Source organism: Malaclemys terrapin, chromosome 4 (genome assembly GCF_027887155.1).
Source record: "Malaclemys terrapin pileata isolate rMalTer1 chromosome 4, rMalTer1.hap1, whole genome shotgun sequence".
Taxonomy (NCBI): domain Eukaryota; kingdom Metazoa; phylum Chordata; order Testudines; family Emydidae; genus Malaclemys; species Malaclemys terrapin.
The window spans coordinates 20660151-20683797 of NC_071508.1; the positions used below are offsets into that span (position 1 = coordinate 20660151).

The window sequence follows — 23647 nt, forward strand, 5'->3', positions numbered from 1 at the left end:
ACCCCACAAGCAATGGAAGAGGCATGTGCAGAGTCTGGTATCCTCCCCAGAGAGAGGTAGAACTCCCTGATCACGCCCCTACCCTCATACACAGACCAAGTGCTGCAGAGAACTGCACAGAGTTTATTCCAGCTCGGCGTCTGCTGGAAACAAACCATGTGGCTTTCTGCATCATAATAAGCCACTAGCTGAGCTGCACTCTTGGGACCAGAGCCCTCCAATGGGATTTCTCTCTGCAAGCCACCCCAACCCTTTCCATCGCTCCCTCAGTCTCTCCGGCTGGAGGCAAGGATCAAGCCAGAGCCTTACCTGGGAAGTCAGCAGAAGGGTAGGGGTCTTTGATCTCATTCACTCGTCCACTTTTAACTGAGAAGGAGAGAGAGAGGCGACTAACTGAGCATCCCGGAAACACCACCCGTGGCACTGCCAGGGCTCTGCGTGCCAGCCTTCTGCAGGCCAGCGGGACAATGCTGCAGGCGAGAGGCAGGGAGAGCTCCCCCGATCTCCCACTGGGGCAGGAGCCATCTGTTTGTTCTGTGTTTGTACAGTGCCTGGCACAATGGGGCTCTGACCCACGACGGAGGCTCCTAGGCAGAAATGGATTAAGGTTCCCTGGGGCCTTGGGTCAGAGCAAGTGGGGGGCCCCTCCCCACCCCTTCCGCCTGTGGCCCCACCCACAGCCCCACCCCTTTCTGCCCCTTCCCCTGGGACCCGCCCCTGTTCCACCCAGGGTCCTCCTCATTCTGCCCCCCCACTGCAGCCCCACAACCCCTTTTGCTCCTTTCTGCCCTCCCCCACTGCACCCCAAGACCAAGAAGCTCTGTCCCGTGCCACGGCCCTGGGGCCACAGCAGGGTGTGAGAGCTCCTTCAGTCCCAGGGTCTGGATGCTGAGGCTTCCCCCGCCACCCCCGTGCTTCTCTGTGGGACATGGGTCTGGCTGCTGTGGAGGGGGCTTCCCCTGCCCAACACTTCTGCCACGGAACAGGGTCAGTGCGTGGGGGCTTTCCAGCCTCACCCGCCCGGCGGCCGCAGCTCCAGGCTTTCGCTGCTGCCAGCAGATTTTTTCCGGGGGCCCCCCAGTTGGCTGGGGCCCCGGGCCCAGTGGCTAATCTGCCACTGCTCCTAGGTGCTACCATAATAGAAATAATTAATAATAAATAACAAGGGGCAGGGGAGCCAGGATCACTGGCCAGTTGGACAAGGGCCTCTGATGGGCCCTATATGTGTGTGTGTCTGTGAACACGTGTGTGTAGAAAGATCTTGAGTGGAAACTCCACCGAGACAGTCCTTTGATACGGGACCTTTGATCCTGGGCCTGTACCCACTGAGTCCCACTCCCCGTCCCCCCGCCACGCTTTTTGGGAGGGGACAGGGAAAGCAGGCTCGCTCGTCAGAGGAATGATCCGGGCCTACAGGGCATACAGAATGGACGTCTTGCTACAAGTCTCCGGAGATGCGTCTGCTGAAGCTCAGGATTTTGTCCCCAGTCATTCCGTGGGCCCTGGGGAAATCTCCCTCCCTCCCGCCATGGCCATCCACCTTTCATGCACGACAGGACAAATAATGGGAAGACATTACTGCTGGGTACCGTACTCCTCAACTGCCAGGGAAAGTTCCCCTAGACATTTGTTCAGACGAGCTCAGAGGGGTCGTGGCACTGACCTTGGCTGTGGTGGGGATTCCTTCAGCCTTGGCTTTCTGCTCCAGCTTCTTGGCCAGCAGGAGCTTTTCCTCCTCAGATTTCTCTGGGTAACTTCTGGACAGGGAACCACAAAAGAGAGGTGAGGAGTGAGGCCATGGCAGAGTTGCAATGAATGCTGCTGAGATGATGCCCAAGACCAGCAGCTCACATTGATTTGCAAGCCCTGGGCCCTTGGGGGTTCCCGCTTTTAAGCAGCAGAGAGCAGCACCGACCTGGACATTTTCCTCCGCTTCTTCTCCTCGGCTTTGGCTTTCTGGGCCGACGTCAGGCTCTCGGCTCGGCCAGATTGTCCACAGCGATGGCCAGGAAGACATTGAGCAGATATCTGAGAGGGGGTGGGGCTAAGGAGCTTAGGGAGCATGCTCAGATGTAAGGAATGAGTCCCTTCCATGGCCCAGGCTTAGCGAGAGCCTGTGTGGTGACACTAAGCAATGTACGCAGGCAGCTGGGGAGAACCCCAGGTTCAGCAACGAGCCCTCTGTGTACCCATGACAGCTGCCTCTTGGCTGTCACCAGGGAATCTCTGTTGGTGTCCCAACTGATTTTTTCATCCCTTTTAACCCCCACTCCTGTTGCATCATTTCCCTCACTCCTGGTACTATGATGTCTGAACATACCATACCCAGCCCCATAGCTCTTCCCCGATGTGTACTTGAACCTAGATGTGACTGTGCTGGATAAGACAAGAAAACACCCAGCTGTTACTCCCCAACTGGCTAGAAAGAGGATACAGTTCCCGCAGACAAAGAGGACGATGAAGTAAATGCATACCAGCACGCCGGGGAAGGAGGGCCCTTTATAAGCCATGATCCCATTGTACATGATTGAATTCCAATCTTCTCCGGTCAGGATCTGGGAGACGGGGTGAGTGAAAGAACAGGTCAAGTAGAACCATTCCACTGGACCAGAAAGAACAGAACCCAGAAGTCCTGACTCCTTGTTCCCTGCTCTAACCACTAAGTCACACTGTCCCCCAGAGCCCAAAAAAGAACCCAGGTATCCTGACTTCAGCCCCTCCTCTATGCGTTAGATCAGTGGGATTGATGCCCGCTGCACCCCATGCCCCGTACCTGGAAGACACTGATAAGCGCCTGGGGGAAGTTATGGAAGGTGCTGCGCCGCACCTCCATGTCTTCAAAGTCGAACTTCCCGCCGAAGAGCTGCATCCCCAGCAGGGAGAAGATGATGATGAAGAGGAAGAGGAGGAGGAGCAGGGAGGCGATGGAGCGGACCGAGTTTAGCAGGGATGCCACCAGGTTGCTCAGAGAGGTCCAGTACCTAGCGTGAGAAGAGGCACACAGGCTGCTTATGTCGAGTGGTGCCACTGGGGCGCACAAGCAGAAATGGGGGGCAGGGTGATGAGGGGAATGCCCTGCTCAGTTCGAGGGGGCACTCCATCATCTCATCTCCGCTTGGCCAAATGTCTCCCGTGTGGTCCTGGGACCAGGTGTTAGACAGGAGATGATAAGAATAATGCCTAGCTCTTCTGTGGAGTTTTTCATCAGTAGATCTCAAAGTGCTTTGCAAAGGAGGCCATGTTCCTTGTCCCCATCTCACAGGTGGGGAAACTGAGGCACTGGGCAGGGACATGACTTGCCCCAGGTCCCCCAGCAGGCCAGTGGCAGAGCTGGGAGTAGAAGCCACGTCTCCTGATTCCCATTCAAGTGTGCTCTCCATTAGGAAACACATCCTAGTACTCAGTTCCTGGCTTCGCCACAGATGTCTTGTGCAACCACGGGCCTGGCACTTAGCCCCTCCGTGCCTCCGTTCCCCATGCATGAAACAGGAATAAGGATGCTGCCCTGCCACACAGGGGGCGTGAGGAGGAATCCGTTGCTCTGATGTTATGGTGATGAGGGCAGATAAGTACCTACCTAGATAGATCTGGGGAGCCAGGTGAACCCCATGCCCAGCTTCCCCCCATTTTCATTATTGCCACCAAATATCCCAACCTAGGGAAGTGAGGTTCATGAATCCTGTGGCATTCTCTGCTCCCTGCTCTGTTGTGTCTCTGGGACCCCTCTGGCAGAGCGGGCTCCTGCTCCTGCTCCGGGTAGCTGTGAGGAGCCTCACTGGGTCCCAAAGGACAGACTGAGCTGCTGATTTGTCTCGTGGCAGGAGGGCTCAGACCCTGCACTCTCCACGCCCTCCTTCCAGCAGGGCCGCAGGTAACTACTCAGAGTGTGGTTTGCCCCACCACTCACAGGACAGCCTGATCAGCTGGGCGCTGATAGCGGTGAGTCAGTGTCAGATTAGAGCCCCAGGGTTCTGTGTCCCAGACCCCCACCTCCCCTGCTCTGATCCACTAGCCCCCCCTCCCCTCCCAGAGCCAGGGAGAGAACCCAGGAGTCCTAGCTCCCCGCCCCCTGCTTTGACCCACTAGACCCCACTCCTCTCCCAGAGCTGGGAACAGAACCCAGGAGTCCTGACTCCCAGACTCCCTGCTCTAACCACTAGACCCCACCCCCTTCCTGTGGCTGGGATAGAACCCAGGAGTCCTGACACCTAAGCCCTAGCTCTAACCACTAGACCCCACTCCCCTCCCAGAGTTGTAAACAGACACTAGGTATCCTGACCCTGGCCACACAGAGGCCGGAGAACTCACCAGTTCCCCTTCCTCAGCCTCTGGCAGCTCATAGTTGTAGTCATGCCTGAGGCCTCAGAAGGGGTAAGGACAGCCCAGCCTCCCAGTGCAAGCCCCCCTGCCTGTACTGCCTGACCCCAGGCCCTGGGGAGAGGTGCCCCCACCTGGTTATCTTGAAGATCCTCAGCAGGCGAATGTACCGCAGGACGGAGATGCCCAGGGGTGACATGACGTTGATCTCCACCAGGATAATCTCCAGGATGCCGACGCACACCACGAAGCAGTCGAAGCCGTTGAAGAGGGACATGAAGTACTGGCACAGGCCCAGCGCATACATCTTCAGCAGCATCTCGGCCGCAAAGAGAGCCAGCAGCACCCGGTTGGCACTGTCTGCAAGCAGCGAACCCAGCCGGTCAGCGCTCTGGACTGAGGCGGCAGATCCCCCGATGGCCACTAGCAGCTGCTCATGAGACCACATCCTCCTCCGCCTTCTCACTACGCCCCCTGCTGCCTCCCTCTCCCCCAGCCTACGATCCTGGGGCAGCGCAGCAGGGAGGAAGAGGAGCCTGACTCACACTTACCTGCCCAGCTCCTGGCCCTGAGCAGCGGCAGCAGAACGCTCCCTTCCCCACCCCAGCAAGAGGCGGGTCTGTGCGCAGGAGGGGACACACAAGACCGGGAGGAAACTACATGTGCACACAGGCACGGGGGTGTGCGTGCACTTTTGCGTGTGTGTGTGGTGCGCAGGCGCATGCACGTGTGTGCGTTGGTGTGTATGTGTGTCTATGTGGGTGTTCACTTGTGGGCAGGCGTGTGCGCATGCACGCCCGTGGATGCACCGAACCGGCAGCGGCTCCCCAGCCCCGGGCCGCTCTGCTCACCTTGCACACGAGTCAGCCACTCGGGCTGCCAGTGATGCTCGGAGGCGATTGACAGGGTATTCAGAGAGATGAGCAGGATCACCAGCCAATAGAAAAACTTGGACTTCACCACCTCGCGGCACTTCCTGCGGAACAGGCGGTTCCATCGCCTCCACTGCCGGCTAGAGAGATGGGCCAAGAGGGGTGACTTCAGGGCTCCCTGCCCCCCGGCACCCAGCCCCAGAGGGCAGAGTCATTGCAAAGCGCCCTGCCCACCAGCTCCCAGGGACCCAAGCAAACGCATAGGAGAGGGGTTCTGCAGGCAGGGATACCGCTTTGCCCCTCTCTACCACCTTTCCTCCATCCCAAACTATTACCAGCACGGAGTCAAAGTCCCCACTCAATCACCACGACGCCAAATGGGGATGCACCAGGGTAACAAAGGAGATGCTGGTGTGTTAATGAACAACTTGTTTCAAAGCCCTGGGGAAGTGTGCTTCATTTATCCCCATTTTACAGATGGTGAAACTAAGGCACTTGCCCAAGGAATAGGAACAGATGGTGAAGCTAAGGCACTTGCCCAGGTGTCCGGGCTGCTCGCCTAGCGCAGGGTCCATGAGATGCCTTCCCTTCCGCATGGCGGCCGGTCCTGTGCATGCTCTGGAGAGGACACTGCCCCTTAAAGAGTGCGCTGGCCTCACCTGTTCATCAGTTGGAATGACCTTGGATTTCCTGACACCACTCACGCAGTTCCCGGAGCCCTGGGGTGTGCTGGGTAGGAGGAGAGATAGTGGAGAGGAGCTTGACGCATGGTCTCCCAAAAGAAGAGGCGGGATACCACCTGAACTAGCCTTTTTCCAGAGCCGGACATAGCAAAATCAACCTTTGCGTGGGCTGCACTGAACATGGTGTATCCACCCCCCCAACAAAACTACCAGCTCTTCCAATAGGGGCTCTTACAACAGGATTGATTCCAAGAGCAGGAGAGTCAGGATCAGGCAGGAGAGAGAGAGACTGTGTGTGTGTGTGTGTGTGTGTGTGTGTATACTCACAAGAAGAGAATCCATTTGTTCATGCCCTCAATTTCATACAGGCTCTCGGTCTCTGAACCCCCTTCCTCTGATGGCAGCATCCCTATGAAAGAGAGAGTTCTTCAGTGAGCTGGGGACCCCCTCAAGAGACACATGGGGACATCGGCAATGGATTCCCACCGGAGAGGGAAGGGGAACTCTAAGGGTATGTCCACACTGCAATCGGAGGTGTGATCGCAGCTTGTGCAGATGCACCCGAGAGCACTTTAATCTCGTTAGCTCCGATACTGGAGCGGTGAAATCGGCGTATAATCACGCACAGGGCTATTGCGGCTTCACCGGCTCTGGTGACCGAACTGGCTAGATGAAAGTGATTGCAGCGTAGCTATACCCTGAGAAGCACATCTGCAAAGGAAGGGTTCCCATCTAATAACTCCCTAAGAGATACAAACCTCCTCAAGAGACACGTCCGCACTCAAGAGAACAAGTTTGGGAAGGAGGTTTTTTTTGGCATCGTAATGTGTGAAGAAACGGAGCAATACTAGACACCGCGGGAGTGTAACCGGTGGCAATAGAGAGCAGGGGACCAGCGATGGCGTTCAGAATTCTGATCATTACATATAGCTCCACAGCTGTGTAAAATGCCCCACAGAGTAAACAAAGAGCCAAGGGATTATATCCAAGCACATAACAGCATCCCAGGGAGGTAATGGGGAAGGGGGGCCAATAACTCTCTTCTATAGCAACTTCCACTTCAGGTTCTCAAAAGCCCTTAGCAAATGTGACTAATTTCAGCCCCAAATGGGCAAGTGTTAGTACATCCCACTACACATGGGAAACAGAGGCACGGATTGGTGAAGTGACTTGCCCGAGGTCACCCAGTGTGTCAGTGGCAGAGCCAGGAACAGCCTACGGGCTTCCCAAGGCCTTGGCCTGTCCTATGCCATAGGACGGTCTTTACTCTCCAAAAACTCTTCATCTCTGGCGAGTCTGAAGCAGCTTCTAATCCTTGAACCTGGATAATGTCAAGGGAGGGGCAGCCTCCCTCAATGAGTAAACTAGGAGCAAGTGCACACCTTCTCCCGGCCTCCCACCCCGCTCATCCCACAGACACCCCCCCCCACCCCCGGTGGAGGATTTAACCATTCTCCAGAAGCGAGAGGCTTTGCCCAGGTGAGGATGGTACCTTCTTCCCTGGCCCGGTGGCTGTCCATGACTTCGGCATGGGTGATCCAGTCCATGTAGCCCTTCAGATCCTCCTCCAGCTGCTGCTTCTCTCGCAGCTTCTGGAACGTGCCCCGTGACTTGGCCTTCTCACACTCCTTGGTGAACTCCCTGGAACAAACGCAGACGGTTGGCATGAGGCCAATGGAGAGGGGGCTCTGCGGGCAGCTTCAATCCAGACCTTGCTCATGGGACACACTCATCAAGTGTGTGCCACGTCCTATTCTAGTGGCTAGTCCCCAGAGAGGACAAGAGCCTACTACTGCTGCCAGCTGGTGGAATTACTCCTTTAACTCAACTGAAGACTGAGAATGGATCAGTCCTGTCTTTTACCTTGGTTATATAATACAAAATTGCGGGGGAAGGGGGACGAATACAGACCTAATAACAGGAAATGCTTCCCTATTCCCCATTTTTTTATCATCCTGTGGAACTCCTTGCCACAGGACACCACAGAACCAACTACTACAGCTAGATTGTAAAGAGGGCAGGTTAACATTAGGAGCACTAATGGCTGTCCCCACTGCTGCTGTTGAGGCACACAGGAGTATCCGATACTGGAAAGCCTTGAGAAAATCATAACAGAGTGTCAGAGCTAAAGGGGAAGCTCACACAGCTGGAGGGTGCAGAGAGATTGCCAGCTGTGCCCATTTTCCCACACTCTCCATAGTAAAGGTGACCTGTCAAGGGGGAAAAACATTGGGCTTGGCCTTTTTTTGCTCCCTTCTGAGGGATAAAGGAGGCCTGGAAAGGACAGGTGGGTTTGTTTTCAGTGGTATTTTACCCGTTTGCTTTAATTCATGTCTTGGCTACGCTGGAAGACTCGAGGACTAGTAAGATTGTGACACTGCAGGGACCAAGGAAGTGACACCTGGTTAACTGAGAAGGGAAGGGAATTTTACAGGGACTATTTAAAACTGCTGTTGGGGCAGGGACTGTCTTTTTGTTCTGTGTTTGCACAGCACCTAGCACCATGGGGTCCTGGACCAGGATGGGGGCTGCTAGGTGCTACCACAATACAACTAAATAATTACAATGTGTTCATTGTCTGGTTTTGTTAAGACTGGGGAGAAAAGCTCTCTGTGTTAAGAATTCTGCCATCCTGTCCCTTCAATTAAGGGCTGAGAGCGCCCCTGCTCCACATTCCTGAGTCATCCAAAGAGTTCTCCAAGAGAAAAGGGAAGACAAGGCTTGATAGCCTTGGTAGCCAAGGTACCAAGGAAGAAGGGACGAAGAAAAGGGAAGAAAAAGGTTAAAAACCCCCTTCAGACTTTCTGTTCATATCCCCAAACTCAATAAGGGCCTGGCCCCTCCCTCAGGGGAGACCCCTGCTGGGACAGAGAGAAAGGAGAGCTGCACCATGCAGCCCACACGCCTTACCCGCTGAGCACGCCCAGCACCAGGTTGAGAACGAAGAAAGAGCCCAGCAGAATGAGGCTGACGAAATAGATCCAGGGCCACTCGTTCCCGATGGCGTCGTTCACCTGAGCAGGACAGAGGCAGATGAAGATCCAGGGGGAGAACCAAATCCACCTGGCTCAGGTAAGCCCATTACTGGAGTAGCTGAGCACCTCACAGTCTTTACGCATGGGGAACTGAGACACAGAGCGACTAAGAGACTTGCCCACAGTCACAATGGGAGTCTGTGGCAGAGCAGGGAATTGAACCTGGGTCTCCCAGGTTTCAGACTTGTCCCTACTCATTGACCAGCCTTCCTCCCAGGAACCCAGTGGTTAGGGCACTAGTTTAAGGCTTTGAAGACCCAACTCCCTACTCTGCCACAGACTCCTTGTGTGACCTTGAGCATGTCACTTAGCCTCTGGGTCTCAGCTCCCCATCTGTGCAATGGAGATAATAGCACTGTCCTGCCTGCTTCCCGGGGGATGAGTGGGGCAGGGGGAGTTAATGACGGTGAAATGCTTTAAGATCTAATGGTGAAAAGCACTGTATAAGAGCTAGGTGGTGTTATTATTAAAAGCCACCAGATACAATATCAGACACTGGCCCAGCAACCTGTGTCTCAAGCTGCCCTCAGCCCACACTCCTGGGAGCAAAGGATGCCCAGAAGGGTAACACACCAAGCGCTTTCCAGAGGCAGAGGCGGGACTGGAACTCAGCTCTGCAATTCCCAGCCTGTCCCTGAGCCCTCACACCATCCTCCTCCCCTACCATTCTTCGTGGCTTGGAGGGCAAGTTTATGGTCGCTTATACCTGAGCTCCAGAGCTGAGGAGCCGTCTGAGGACTCGCTCCCACCAGGCTCCTGTCTTTTAAGGCAAGGGTGGGGTTTGTTTGAGAGTCTCAGTGGTACTTGGACAGGGACTCTCTTGGCTAGGCAGGGTTCAAACACTCTGCTGCACTGGCGGGTGCCACCTTCTCCCTGGGAGCTCATTGCTCAGTGGATACATCATCCAGTAGCTGCAGGGTCTGCGGGGCTCGCTGCCCTGGAAGGATTCCCACCATTTGGGAAGCCTGGCCAGCCCAACCTGCTTAGTACCATGTTCTTGTTCAAAGAGCGTGCCGGCATCTCCTCCCTCGCAGCCAGCGGGCTCAGGCCTGCACCTACCCAGTAGAGGACTTCCGTCCAGCCCTCCGTGGTGATGCACTGGTACACAGTCAGCATGGCGAAGCCAAAATTATCAAAATGGGGGATGCCGTTGTTGGGCCCTGGCCACCCACTCCTGCACTCAGTGCCGTTGAGGGTGCAGTGATACCCGTGGCCGGTGGTGGTGCACGGGGATGGCTTTTCCATTTCCCCTTTGGCAATGATATCTGAGGGTGAAACCGAAGCACAGAAGTCAGGCTGAGCAGAGGAGAAGGACAACTACACTCCTGCTACTGCTTGTGCCTTAGCCCCCAGCCCCACCCAGAGGAGGGCTCTGGCGCAGTGCAATATACCTCCTAGCCACACCATATAGCCATATAATGCCCCCAGCCATGCCATAACCCTCCCAGCCATACCATATAGCGCCCCCAGCCATGCCATAACCCTCCCAGCCACACCATATAGCCATATAATGCCCCCAGATATGCCATACATCTCCCAGCCATGCCATACAGCCATATAACGCACCCAGATATGCCATATACCTCTCCATCATGCCATATAGCCTTATAATGCCCCCACCCATGCCATACACTTCCCAGCCATGCCATACACCTCCCCGCCATGCCATATAGTCATATAACGCCCCCAGATATGGCATACACCTCCCAGCCACGTCATATGGTTATATGGCTATATGGTGTGGCTGGGAGGGTTATGGCATGCCCCCCCCCGGGCTGGTGGGAGGGTCGCCCACGTTCCAGACCTGTCCCGATGTAGTAGCAAGTCTTGTGCAACTTTCCCTTGAACAGCTCCTGCCCGACGATGGCGTAGATGATGATCATGAAGAGGACCAGCAGGGCGATGTGGAGCAGGGGCACCATGGCCTTGATGATGGAGTTCAGGACCACCTGCAGGCCTGCAGCCGAGAGAGAGAAGGGTAACAGGTCACACACCCCTCCCCTCCTAACTGGCAGCACGGCGTCTCACAGACACATTGAACCGCTTCGCCACCGCAGCACATGGCAGGGAAGAGAGGGAGGGACCTGGGCCCAGCTCTCACTGGTGTCAACCACTAGGCCATCCTTCCTCCCCAGCATGTGTCCCTATATGTCCCAGGAGGGGGGGTGTGTGAGAAGGAAAGCCCTGGTGACTGAAATCTCTCAATCCCATTACAGGCTCCAGGCCCCCTCACACTGCCCCAGAGGGATCGGGGAAGGCTGAGTCCCCACAGTTCATCTCCTTGGGAGATGGTCTCACGATGGGGGCATCTGGCTCCTAGACACTGGGGTGACCCCCACCAGCTCCTTTCACAACAGGCTATGGTGGGATTGGCGCATGCTGGGTCTTGGTGGGTTATATCTCCGCGAGGGGCACTAGCACTGGGACTATCTAGATCAGGGGTGGCCAACCTGTGGCTCCGGAGCCACATGCGGCTCTTCAGAAGTTAACATGCGGCTCCTTGTATAGGCACTGACTCCGGGGCTGGAGCTACCGGCACCAACTTTCCAATGTGCCGGTGGGTGCTCACTGCTCAACCCCTGGCTCTGCCATGGGCCCTGCCCCCACTTCACCCCTTCCTGCCCCCTCCCCTGAGCCTGCCGTGCCCTCACTCTTCCCCCTCCCCCTGAGACAGGGCCAGCTGCAGGCACCCGCTTCTCAAGCGGGTGCTTGGGGCGGCCACTCCGGAGAGGGGCGGCACGTCCAGCTATTCGGTGGCAATTCGGCGGATGGTCCCTCACTCCGGCTTGGAGCGAGGGACCTCCCGCCAAATTGCCACCGCAGATCGAGATCGCAGCTTTTTGTTGTTGTTGTTTGGCTGCTTGGGGCGGACAAAACCCTGGAGCCGGCCCTGCCCCCAGAGCTTCCTGCACGCCACGAAACAGCTGATCTGGAGGTGCGGGGAGGAAGGGGGAGGTGCTGATCGGCGGGGCTGTCGGAGGGTGGGAGGCTCTGGGAGCGGGGGCCGGGAGGGAGCTGATTGGGGGCTGCTGACGTATTACTGTGGCTCTTTGGCAATGTACTTTGGTCAATTCTGGCTCCTTCTCAGGCTCAGGTTGGCCACCCCTGATCTAGACTTTGCTGATCGGTTGGCATTCCGCAGAGGCCCAGCTGGGGGCTGGCCACAGACCCGTGCGAAGGGGAAGCCTACTGCAGCTGCTGTGACCCTAGCCTCCTGCCAGCGAGCCGCCTGCCGTCCGGGCAGCTTTCACCCACTTGGCACTCCCGACACCAGGTGCAGGGTCTCAGCACGCGGAAGGCTCGCAGGGCTTTGACGTCAAAGCCGCCCTTCCCCGACGGCGGTATGCCCTGCATCACGTTGATCTGCTCCACAACCACCGTGACCAGCCTGCCAGAGCGGGTGAGGAAGGGAGTGGGACAGGGAAGAGAGGGGAAAGGGGAGGAGGGGGGGTGAGAGAAGGAACATGGAGGGAGAGGGAAAGGAGGGAAGGAGACAGTAAAAAAAAAAAAAAAATCCAAGCGAGGAAAGTCAATCTCACCCTGTACAGGCCGGACCAGGGAAGTTCACACCACAGCCCCTGCCAGCACAGCTAAACCATAACCTCATCTCAGACCGGTTCAGTGCGGCTTTTTTTCTGTTTTTCGGCATGGCCAGTGAATCGAAAGATCGGTTATTCTCCCAGCTCTGATTTAAAGCCAGCCCGTGTGCAGAACCTGTAGGTCTCGAAGGAGGACTTAAAAATGGAGAGGGCGCGCGGGCAAGCTCAAGGGAGTCGTCTCAGGCAGAGGGGCGCCGTGTGGGAAAAGGCAAGTGAGCCTCCTCCAAGGGGAGTCACTAGAAACGCTCCCACCGGCTTCAGTGGGCTTTGGCTCCAACTCCAGGTCTCGGGCCTGGTCACGCTCTCCCTACCATGGTCTCACAACCCGCCCCAAGAACAAACAGGACATTTTCTAAGAAACCTTCTGCCCACCCCGCCAAACCAGCTCTCCTTTACCCCAAAGAGACAATGGCGAAGTCCAGCACGTTCCAGCCATTTCGGAGGTAGGTGTCCGTGTGAAGTAGAAACCCATAGGCGATGATCTTGAGTGTGGCTTCAATGGTAAAGATGATCAGGAAGACGTACTCTATCTTCTCCTATGAGAGACAAAGGGCAGGAGGGAACCAGGAGTGAGGTGGGTAACAGACCAGCGATGCCTAGTGAGGGGGAATGACCCAGCAGCCCTGGGACCCCCCACAGCAATCATGCAGCAAAGTGCAGCTTTTGATTTTATAGTGGGTGATCGGATTTCAGGGGGGTCTGGAGCCTGTCTGGCATTGACGCAAGAAGCTACAGCCCCCTTGCGAAGTTTGGTCCTGCTGGAAGCCGGCAGAGCCAGCACTGGCTCCGTTCCCTCCTCCCATCCTGTGAAAAACATGGACAGGGCAGGACCTCTGCTCTTTTCCCCTCCAGCACCTGGCCTGGAAAGGGACAGAGGGAGCCATCCCTAACCCCCCAGCCTGGGAAAGGGGAGATGAGAGGGGACCCCACTACAACCCCCAGGCCTGGGAAAGGGGGGCGAGGAAACCTAGGAGGAGCAGAGGTGAGGCTCCGGGGGCTGGATTGAGGGGTTGGGGACTGATGGGGGGCCTGAACTGATGGGGGGATGGGGAGGCCGCAAAAGAGACTATTTAAAATAAAAAATGATTTATTTTTAGTTATTTGGACAATTATTAATTAAAAACCAAATTATTCATTGTAATTACTGGATCATGTACATACGTATGTAGTTATCAAAATTATACAACAACAGAAGACGGTTTAATTTATTGTTGAAATGCTTTGAATGTGACTGAATTGATTATTTTTTTAAAAAAATCATATTCAGGGATTATGACTGTAACTACTGCACTGAGCTAAGAAAAGTTCTGAAAGGGGCTTGCTGTTGTAAAGATCTTCTTACGTGTCAAGATCTTTACAGCTCACCTCATTATTCAAAAATCATTGGAAAACGTGCTGCACAGAGAGAATGCTTTGTGTTTCTCAGCTGTTCATTGCTCATTTGCCAGCTCCATGTTATAGGCCTTGTTCAGTCTATTTCTAAATGTGTGTGAATTAGGTTTTTCTATCATATTGTAACTTTGTCACAGGACAGAGCTCTCCACTGAGTACTTAGGGTTATACCTGTGTTGGGGTCCACTAGGTATAGCTACCAGGTAACTCGGGAGAGCGGAAGGCCAAAAGTGCCGATGAAGCTCTTTTGCTCTGGGCCTACCTGAACCACAGTGACGCCATCTTGGGAACTCTCACCTACTTCTGTGCTAACTGCTTACATGCTCTGAAGTAGGCTGAAGCAGAAATGTAATGTCAGCTTTTTAACAGATGGCTGCAGTTTCACTCACACTAGCAGAAATAATAGAGATAAGAAGCGAGGGAAAGGCGGGGTAGTTAGTTTGCAGGCGTCTAATCCAAGGTCGCAAAGACTGAGAAAGTTTTCTCACAAGCTTATGTAGAGTTTATTGTAACAGTTGTCTGGAAGGGAGGGGTAAGGGGGAACAGCCAGACAAAGAGATGTATGTAAACAGTTTGAAGTATAAAAGGTAAAAGTTGTTTGTATTTGTTGCACTTGATTTGAGACATGCTGGTCTCCTAGTGCCATTTCAGAGCTCTGAAATAAACTTGGCTTGCTTTCTCCCCTCGGTGTCTTTATTGGTGCCAAGCACACCGGGCGACAAACCCCCTGTTTGCCATCTCGGGCCCAGTTCTGGGCAGGCAACATCCCTAACCTGTAAGACCTTTAACCGAGAACGTTGCTAGTCTGTCACATTCGTTAATGACATGCAGGCTGAAGGAGGAATTGCCTGCTCTTGTACGAACTTTTGATTCACTTATAAAAAGGGAAGTGGAAGAACATAATGAAGATCAGTCTTGTTTGGTTTTTTGTTACTTCAAAACTCCTTTAAAAGCGCAAGCATGACCATGTTCGTACATGAAATCGAGGCATTTTAACTGGCTGTATAGGAATGGGAGTATATCAACTGTCTGCATGGGCTGCTATGGAGGAGCAGCAGGAGTTCTAAACTCTCAATTGAGAGGCTTACAGAGCAGTCTCATTTGGGACCTCACTTCTATCAGAAAACCAGATACTCTTCTGCTGTTCAGTCATATCTGAATTTCAATTCTGGTAACAGTCTGATACATCAGTATGGGTCTAATCTGTATAGATACTTGCTCAGCCATGGAGCCAACGTGGCTGCTGTGAACAGTGAAGGTGAAGTCCAGTCTGACCTTGCAGAGGAAGCAGCCATGAAGGACCTGCTTCTGGAGCAAGTAAAGAAACAAGGTAAGCCAGCTGTGTACTTGAACATGCTTCCTTTGGGCCTTCTAGGGGCTTTATAAGGAAACTGGATGTACTAGATGTTTTGATGAAACTGAAATCTGGCCCAAGGAGTAGCAGAACAATTTTACTTTGATGGCCTGGCATTAGAATAATTGTACAAAACCCGCTGTGATCTAGTTCACAAATTACTAATACTTCGTTTCCATTCTGCATCCTCTGTAAAAGGGCTTGTGCAAAGCAGGCAAAATACCAAATGGTTGAAAATGATAATGCCTCATACAGGATCTCTTTACTCTCAGATGAAGTTAAATTCAAGTCTCTGATATCCAGAGTGGATTGATTTAAATCAGTGACTTAAATCACTGATTTAAAATCATCAGCCACAAAATTTTGATTTAAATGATTTGTTTTAATCTTGTGTTGCACTTGTACTTTTGAGTTACTTTTCTAATCAAAGGTTGATTCTCATTGGTTGATAGCCATTAAAACATGTTGATTTGCAACTAAAATAGCCTTTATGCTAAATTTGGTACTTTTTACTAACCAGGATGATACACTATATTATTTATACACATTTAAGCAATTATAAAGCTTACATTTATTCAGATTCTTAACATTTTTTGTTAGAAAATGGTGACTCATTTCTTTACTAGATTATTTTTTACTCGTGATTTGTCAAGCTGCATTTGGATGGAGATTGGAATTCAATTAAATGCACCAACAACATTTTAAAATTGTCTTTATTAAAATACCTTAAAGTTCTGGATACATAGGAAAAAAGTAAGTTTCCCATAACATGTTTTGCATTTAATGCTGATTTATTAAACAGAAGTACTATCTGTTGTTAATGAATCGAACTGATTGTGTCTGGTCACCATGTCCTGCAAGATTTTAGAAATAGTAAATACCATCCTCTCACATGATTTTTATCCATTGATTGAAAGGGGTATTTTTCCTGCTTTTTCAACTCCCAATTGGTTTCTCAACTCTGAATGAATTAGTCATTGAACTGAACTAGTTGAATAAACTGAAATGATGAAAATATTCTCTGTACGTGCAGACGAGGCTACTCTTGTCAAAAGCTGGTTTAGCACTTTGACAAACTCTGGCTGTAGGTGCTTAGCCAGTGACTTCAAGTTCGGTGGTTTGACTTTATTTAAAACGTTGGCAACAATAGTACTGTTTGAATATTTTTTTCTTTAAAAAATATTTTAATAATTTAGGCCTTAAAATTGAAGTTGAAATAATGACAACTTATATTATGTTTATTTTTAAAAATAAAAATATATTTAAATACAAATCCAATTTGAATAAAAGATTTTTTTTTTAAACCAGCTAATTGATATTTATTTATCCAGCCAGTTGGTATCTGTGAAGTCCTAACTTCACTGAGGTCTGTTATAATATTGCCATCATGTTATTCCTAACAAGAAAAACTATTGCAACTTGGATTTGCATTTGATATTTTTCTCCACTGGGAACCACAAAGGTCTTGTCTATACTGGGTTTTTTTTAGCAGCTACACTGTTTTAAAAAGCGTCTTATGTCTGAGCGGTTTGTGCCAGATTCAAACCAAGGTAAGCTGCACTGGTGCAAGTTGCTGTTTACAACAATGAAAAGCATTGGTGCTAGTTACGATGATTAGGGCCCTACCAATTTCAAGGCCGTGAAAATCGTGTCATGGACCATGAAATCAGCCCTTCCCTGTGAAATCTGATCTCCCCTGCTGCTGGGAACCCCGGGTTCCTAGCTGCTATTCCAGCTGCACTGGAGGGTCAGGAGTTGTCCTTCCTTTGCATGGCCGCTCTTGGTGGGGAGATCAGACCCACCTCCAGAGGCGGCACAGAAATGAGTGGTCTGCCCTCACTTCTGCACTGCAGCAGCCCAGGAGCTGGGCTCTGGGCTTCCGTTCCCCCACACCCCAGCGGCTCCACCCACAGCACCGGGCGCCAAGCTCGGGTCTTCCTCCCGTAGCGGCTTCTGCTGGGCTGGGGCTTTTGCTCCCAGTGGCTGCAGCTGGGGCAGCCCGGGCTCTGGGCTTCAGCCCTGCAGCTTCAGCCAGGGCTCAGGGCAGCCCGGGCTGGGGGCTTCCTCTGCCACTCCAGGCGGAGTAGTGTGGGCTCGGGTTTTCCACCTCCCCCACCCCCCTTCCCGCCTCAGCAGCTCCAGCCAGGGCAGCGTGGTCTCTGGGCTTCCACCCTCTCTCTCCCCCACCCCCGCTCCAGCTGGGGCTCAGGGCTGCCCGGGATCGAGGCTTCAGCCCCGCGGCTGCAGCTGGGGTTCATGGCACCCGGGCTCGGGGCTTCTTCCCCTGCTGCTCCTGCCGGGGGTCAGGGTGACCTGGTAGGGGCTTCTGCCAGGGCTGTGGCACCTGTTTTTCCTGGGGGCCCACAAATTGGCCAGGAGCCCCTGCCTTAATCTGTCCCTGGCATGGACTAGCAGCTAGGAGCCCCTGCCTGGGGTGCTCCCAGCAGCATGGGGGAGATCCTACTCACCTCCACCTCTGGGAATCTCCTCTAACTGCAGGAAGCTGGGAGGGTGCTGCCTTCAAAGCCCAGCTCTGAACCCAGCACAGAAGTGAAGGTGGCAATCTTGGGACCCCACTACAACAACTTTGCAATCCCCTCCATGATTCCATTTTGGGCGGGACCCTCAGGGTTACAAAACCATGAAATTTCAGGTGTAAACATCTGAAATCGTGAAATTGACCAATTTTAAAACCCTCTGGCCGTGAAAGTGACCAGAATGGACTGTGAATTTGGTAGGGCCCTAATGATGATGTATAACCTCTTCGGGCACACAAGGCCTAAGTGTTCCCTCTACAAGGCACTGACTAGACTGGCTATCTTTGCGCTGGTGTGGCTAAGCATGTTCCGCACGTCTCCAGTGGAAGCTTGCACCAGTGTAAGATGGCGAAGTTTTAAACAGCAATAAACATACTAACCTGGCTTATCTGCAGACTTGGGAAGGCACCATTGTAGTCCTTCCTTTTTGGAAGGTATTCTCTGCTGCTATAAGGGTTAGAGCCTTAACTTTTAAAAATGGAAGTTTAAAGTCTGTAGTAATTAATGGAACTGGGCCCTTATGTTCAGAGACCGTTTCCTACTTGATATTGGCGTCTGGGAGACTGGAATTTTCAAGCCTTGCTTAGGAAGAAACTTGAAAGCCTGCCTAGAAGGTTTGCCAGGAGTTTCTATGGAAAATGTAGCCTTTTCTGAGTTTTACTGTGTTCCCTTGGAAACGAGAGCCATTTCACTCTGCTTCGTTGTTGCATAGCTTACTAACGATGTTGGTGCTGGAGTAGTTTGTGTACTGGAATGACTCTAGCCTTAACCCACATATGCAACTTAGACGTTGTGTTGGCTGTTTTGTTCCTAAGTGATCTTTGGGGCAGGATCAGTGGCTCCATTATTATAGGAATGTGATGAATCTTGTTCCCTTCCATGTGGGCGCACACCAACATGCATGCTCGCATTTCTGTGGTCACTTAAATGCATCACCTGTTCCTTTGCAATACAACACATTGACTTCAGTGAGTTTTGGGCATGCAGGAATGGACTGTTAATAAGCTCATTTATCAATAGTTTTTTGGGTATTTTAACCTTGCAAGAGGTGTCTGAGGTGCATCTCATCAGCTGTACACAATAGATTAAATGTATATTCATGTTTAATTCAGTTTGTTAGACTGTTCTTTGGGCTGTGCTTGACTTTTTTCAAGCTAGGTCTGCATTTTTGAGGACTCAATTCTTGCACCCATAACAATTCATGCTTTACCTGGTAATTAATTGTGGGCTGGCTTGTGAATGAGCCTCTCAATTTTAAGTATTATGAATATCTGAATTTATTTCTGTTGAGGGTGGTTCAGGAGTTCTCCTACATCCTAGGAAATGCTATTAGTGAGCTTGCAAAACGGCCAAAAATTTTGTTAAAATTATTCCATTTTAAATTGACACACAAGTACAGGTGAGTTTTGGTTTGATTTTGTTTTTCCATCTGCGATCTGCTCCCACAGGGGTGGACCTGGACTTGGCAAGGAAAGAGGAAGAGCAACAGATGCTGCAGGATGCACGGCAGTGGCTAAACAGTGGGAAGCTTGAGGATATAAAGCAACCTCGATCAGGTGCTACTGCTCTGCATGTAGCTGCAGCCAAGGGCTACTCTGAAGTCATGAGGTAATGACTCCTTTACATCGGTCAATGCCTTGCATTCGGTTCTGTTGTGGAATGGGGCGCTCCTGGTGCTGTAGTTGAGGGTGGGGTTTGTTAGGCACCCAACTGCCTTTCAATCTCAGCTGTTCCGTTTATAAACATATGCACCCCAAAAGATGCCCATCCAAAGCTCTAGGTGCCTCGGGGTATTTCTTAGCCTGAAATTGAAATAAGGCGTGTGCCTCTCCTTCCCCTTGCCATGTGACCTTAGGGGAGAATTGCGGAGAGGAGCCAACCAGACTCCAGCCTGTAGGAGCAGAAGCAACCACAGCAGGGATCTGGGGACATTCTCATCAAATGTTTTCAGATGTCCTCTGCCCTGTGCTGATTGGCTGTTTACTCCAACCTTCCCACTCCCTCTAATTCAGTCTCTTCACCTGCTCCTCCTACCCTCACCCTCCCTTCGTTCCATGTAGCTGATCCCCCTCCCAAGTAAACCCACCCAAAAGAAGAAGAAAAAATATGGAACTATGTGACATTTGCCACCATCACATTGTTGACTTTGCTGGTGTGTTCTACCCCATCCCCCACCCTGTCTCTGTCTTGTATATTTAGACAACACTGTCTCATGGCTTCCTTGTACTTTGCCGTCTGTCTGCATCCATCCACATGTAGATTGTATGCTCTCCAGGGCAGGGACTGTCGTCTTGCTCTGTTTTTTATGCGCCTAGCACAGTGGGATCCTAGTCCATGATTGAGGCTTCTAGGCGCTATAGTAATACAAAGTACCGTATGTACTCATTCATTAGCCCATTTGTTTATAAGCCGACCCCCCAAGATGGTTAGGTAAAAATAGCAAAAACTGTATGATCCTTTCATAAGCCAACTCTATATTTCAGGGGTTGGCGAACTTTGGCTCCCGGTCCATGAGGGTAAGCTGCTGGCGGGTTACAACGTTTTGTTTACCTGGAGCATCTGCAGGCACAGAGCCCCTCAGCTCCCTGTGGTCATGGTTCGCGTTCCCAGCCACTGGGAGCTGCAGGAAGTGGTGCACCACTTCCCACAGCTCCCATTGACTGAAAACGGTGAACCACTGCTACAGGGAGCTGAGGGGCTCCATGCCTGCAGACTTTCCAGGTAATAGGGTTACCATACGTCCGGATTTTCCCGGACATGTCCGGCTTTTGGGGGCTCAAATCCCCGTCCGGGGGGAAATCCCCAAAAGCCGGGCATGTCCGGGAAAATCGGGAGGCTCGGCCGGGGCCTCTTTGTCCGGGGCCGGGGGCATGGTGCAGGGGGCCGGGCTGGGCGCGGGGCCGGGAGCTGGGGGGCGCGGTGCCGGTCCGGGCCCGCGGAGCCGGGTCGGGGAGCCGGGCTGGGAGCCGGGGTCGGGGAGCCGGGGCGTGCGCCGGGGTCGGGGAGCCGGGCTGGGAGCTGGGGTCGGGGAGCCGGGGTCGGGGAGCCGGGCTGGGAGCCGGGGTCGGGGAGCCGGGGAGTGCGCCGGGGTCGGGGAGCCGGGGGGTGCGCCGGGGTCGGGGAGCCGGGGCCGGGAGCCGGGGAGTGCGCCGGGGTCCGGGAGCCGGGGAGTGCGCCGGGGTCCGGGAGCCGGGGTCGGGGAGCCGGGGGGTGCGCCGGGCCCGCGGGGCTGGGAGCCGAGGGGTGGTCGGTCGGGGCCGGCACCCCAGGGCCCGAGCCGACCCAGGCTGGAGCCGTGGGGGGACCAGCCTGGGCCGCGCCTCCTCCCCCCCCCCCTTACCTGCTTCAGGCTTCCCGCAAATTAAATGTTCGCGGGAAGCAGGGGAGGGGGCGGAGACTTTGGGAGGGGGCGGAGTTGGGGCGGGGGCGTGGGCGGGGCTGGGGGCGGGGGCGGGCCCCCGGGGAGTGTCCTCCATTTGGAGGCACAAAATATGGTAACCCTACAGGTAAACAAAATGACAATGTATTAGATATTCAATTCAATGATTCCATAGAGTTTAAAATCATCAAATTTTGGTGTAGACCTGTTTATAAGATGACCCCCGCTCTTCAATATGTCACTCTTTTACCAAAAATGTTCGGCTTATGAACAAGTATAGACGGTAATATAATGTAGCACTTCTGTAGGTAATATAATGTAATATATATGGTAATATAATGTAGCTTAATTCTTGACTATGCAGGGTTGGGAGTTACAGGTTAAATGTTATTGCAGGATAAAAGTGATTGCAGTCTCTGTACCAAAATGTGTTTTGCCTGGAAACTCTGGGTTGAAGTGTAACTAATTATTTGCAGGAAACTAATGACTGCCAGTCAATGGTACAGTGATGTACCAGTTATGTGATATTAAGTTTTACTGCTTTTTGCATGTAACTATTGGTGCCCCGTAACTTAAGCCCCTGTCACACTCTTTCCTATAGATATGCTGAATAAGTTAAATTAGTCATGCAAAATTGTTGTTTGAACTTGTCAGCCTAGGGAAAAAAACACTAGCCAGTCCTCTCTTAACACCCACATTCCACTTAGGACTTGTCTACACCACGCAGCTTTTAGCGACAAGGCTGTGTTGACACAGCCTTGTTGCTAAACGTCGGGGTGTGTAAATGCTGTTTGTCAGCACTTTTGCCGACAAAATACTTCCAGCCCCGTGAGCGGCATTCGCTTTGTCGGCAGGAGCCGCGTTCACACTGCCACTTGTCGCGTCAAAACTTTTGTCTTTCGGGGGGGCAGGGCAGACTTTTTTAAGTACCCGTGAAAGACGAAAGTTTTGTCGACAACTTGGCAATGTAGACGAGCCCTTAGTGCTGCTTGCAGTTTCTGTAATGGAGAGGTTCCACTTGGACTGCTGCTGAGCTGAAGCTGAGTGGCTCCTCTGATAGGCCTGTGAGTGTAAAAGAAGCAACCCCTGAGCAGCCTAGTAATGTACTTGGGCAAGTGGAACTTAGTGAGGTTTTCTCCAGCAAGGCGTTTTCCAACATTCACCTGTGTGCTTTGTCCCATGCCACCTCTTGTGCTATGGAGGAGCACCTTGTAAACTCCCACAAGGCTGCTCCATTGTCCAGGCTCACATCCCCTCTGAAAACTCTCCTCCAGCGTGATGACTACAAGACACTCAGTTGTGGTTAGGCAGTTGGTGTGCTCAGACTGCTGGTTTTATCCAGCTCTTCATAACCATCTCAGTGTTTCCTTGTGCTCCACCATCCGTATGCACCTGTTGGCTCTTGTCTTATACTTGGATTGTAAGCTCTTTGAGGCAGGGACTGTCTTTGTTCTTTGTATAGTGCCCAATGACACAATGGGGCCCTGATCCGGGCCCTTGGGCTCAACCACTGTAAAAATAATGGTGCCTTGTCATGTCTGTCCTTAGCAGTGTTTTGCACACAGTCCAGTAATGAGGTGGCCGCACTTTCCAATAGTCACTGTTGCGAATGGTGCTTATACCTCTTGTGGAGAACTTCCCCTCGCTTCTAGCTATTTCAGAAAATAAAACTGAGCTAATCTGGGCTCTTACCCTTTGATATTTTATGACCATCTTTGAGCTCAAATCTAAACTCTAGTGACTTACACCAAGGGCAGAGAGCCAGGAGCTAGCAAACCTCTTGATGAGACACAGAATTGCTCCTTGACCTTGAGCAAGTCTCTTAACAGCCTTGTTTCCCCACTTTCTCCAGCTGGAAAATTAGCTTAAAAAGTCAGCACCTGATCGAAAAGCACATGTTTCAGCTGAGCTGAGCTTTCACAAGGAAACTGCTATGTGAGCCATTTAACAATACTATAGTTAGTTAGCACTGTAACACAGCAGTTTAAAAGCAGCAGAAATGTCAAAATCCCAATGCTGCCTCAAATGACAGTGCTATAAAGGCAGCATGCTCTGCCTCTGATCAGTGGTGGCAGTTTGGAATGGCACACGGTGCTCATTCTCTGTCCAGTGCACCTCTGCCTTCGGGAAGGTTGCTGTGGTGATGTGGGTATTCTTGAAGGTGATGGTGGAATCCCCAAAATACAAATAATCAAAGAACAGTGGCAAGCGTGTCAATGCGTAGAGCCCTGCTGTGACCTCCCTAAATGTTTAGGCTGGTGGGTGCTTAGTGTTGCTAAAAGGCAGTAGGTCTTGTGCTTCTCAGTCACTTTGACACTCTTGACAGTCCCTTAGGATCTCAACTATGGACACCTGTTTTTCAAAAACCTTCACATAAAGGTCTTGACTGGGTGCCAGTGTTTCATGGCATCTGCAATGATCAGATAGACAGGTGAGGGGGAAAGTCAGACAATGGTATACATGGTGGAGGTGTTCCCAA

At 52.3% G+C, this 23647-nt stretch overlaps 1 pseudogene; it reads right to left on the minus strand.

Annotated features, from left to right (window-relative positions):
- Positions 1–348: 348 nt before the first annotated feature.
- On the minus strand, positions 349–15125 carry LOC128835696 (voltage-dependent L-type calcium channel subunit alpha-1S-like; annotated as a pseudogene).
- Positions 15126–23647: the final 8522 nt, after the last annotated feature.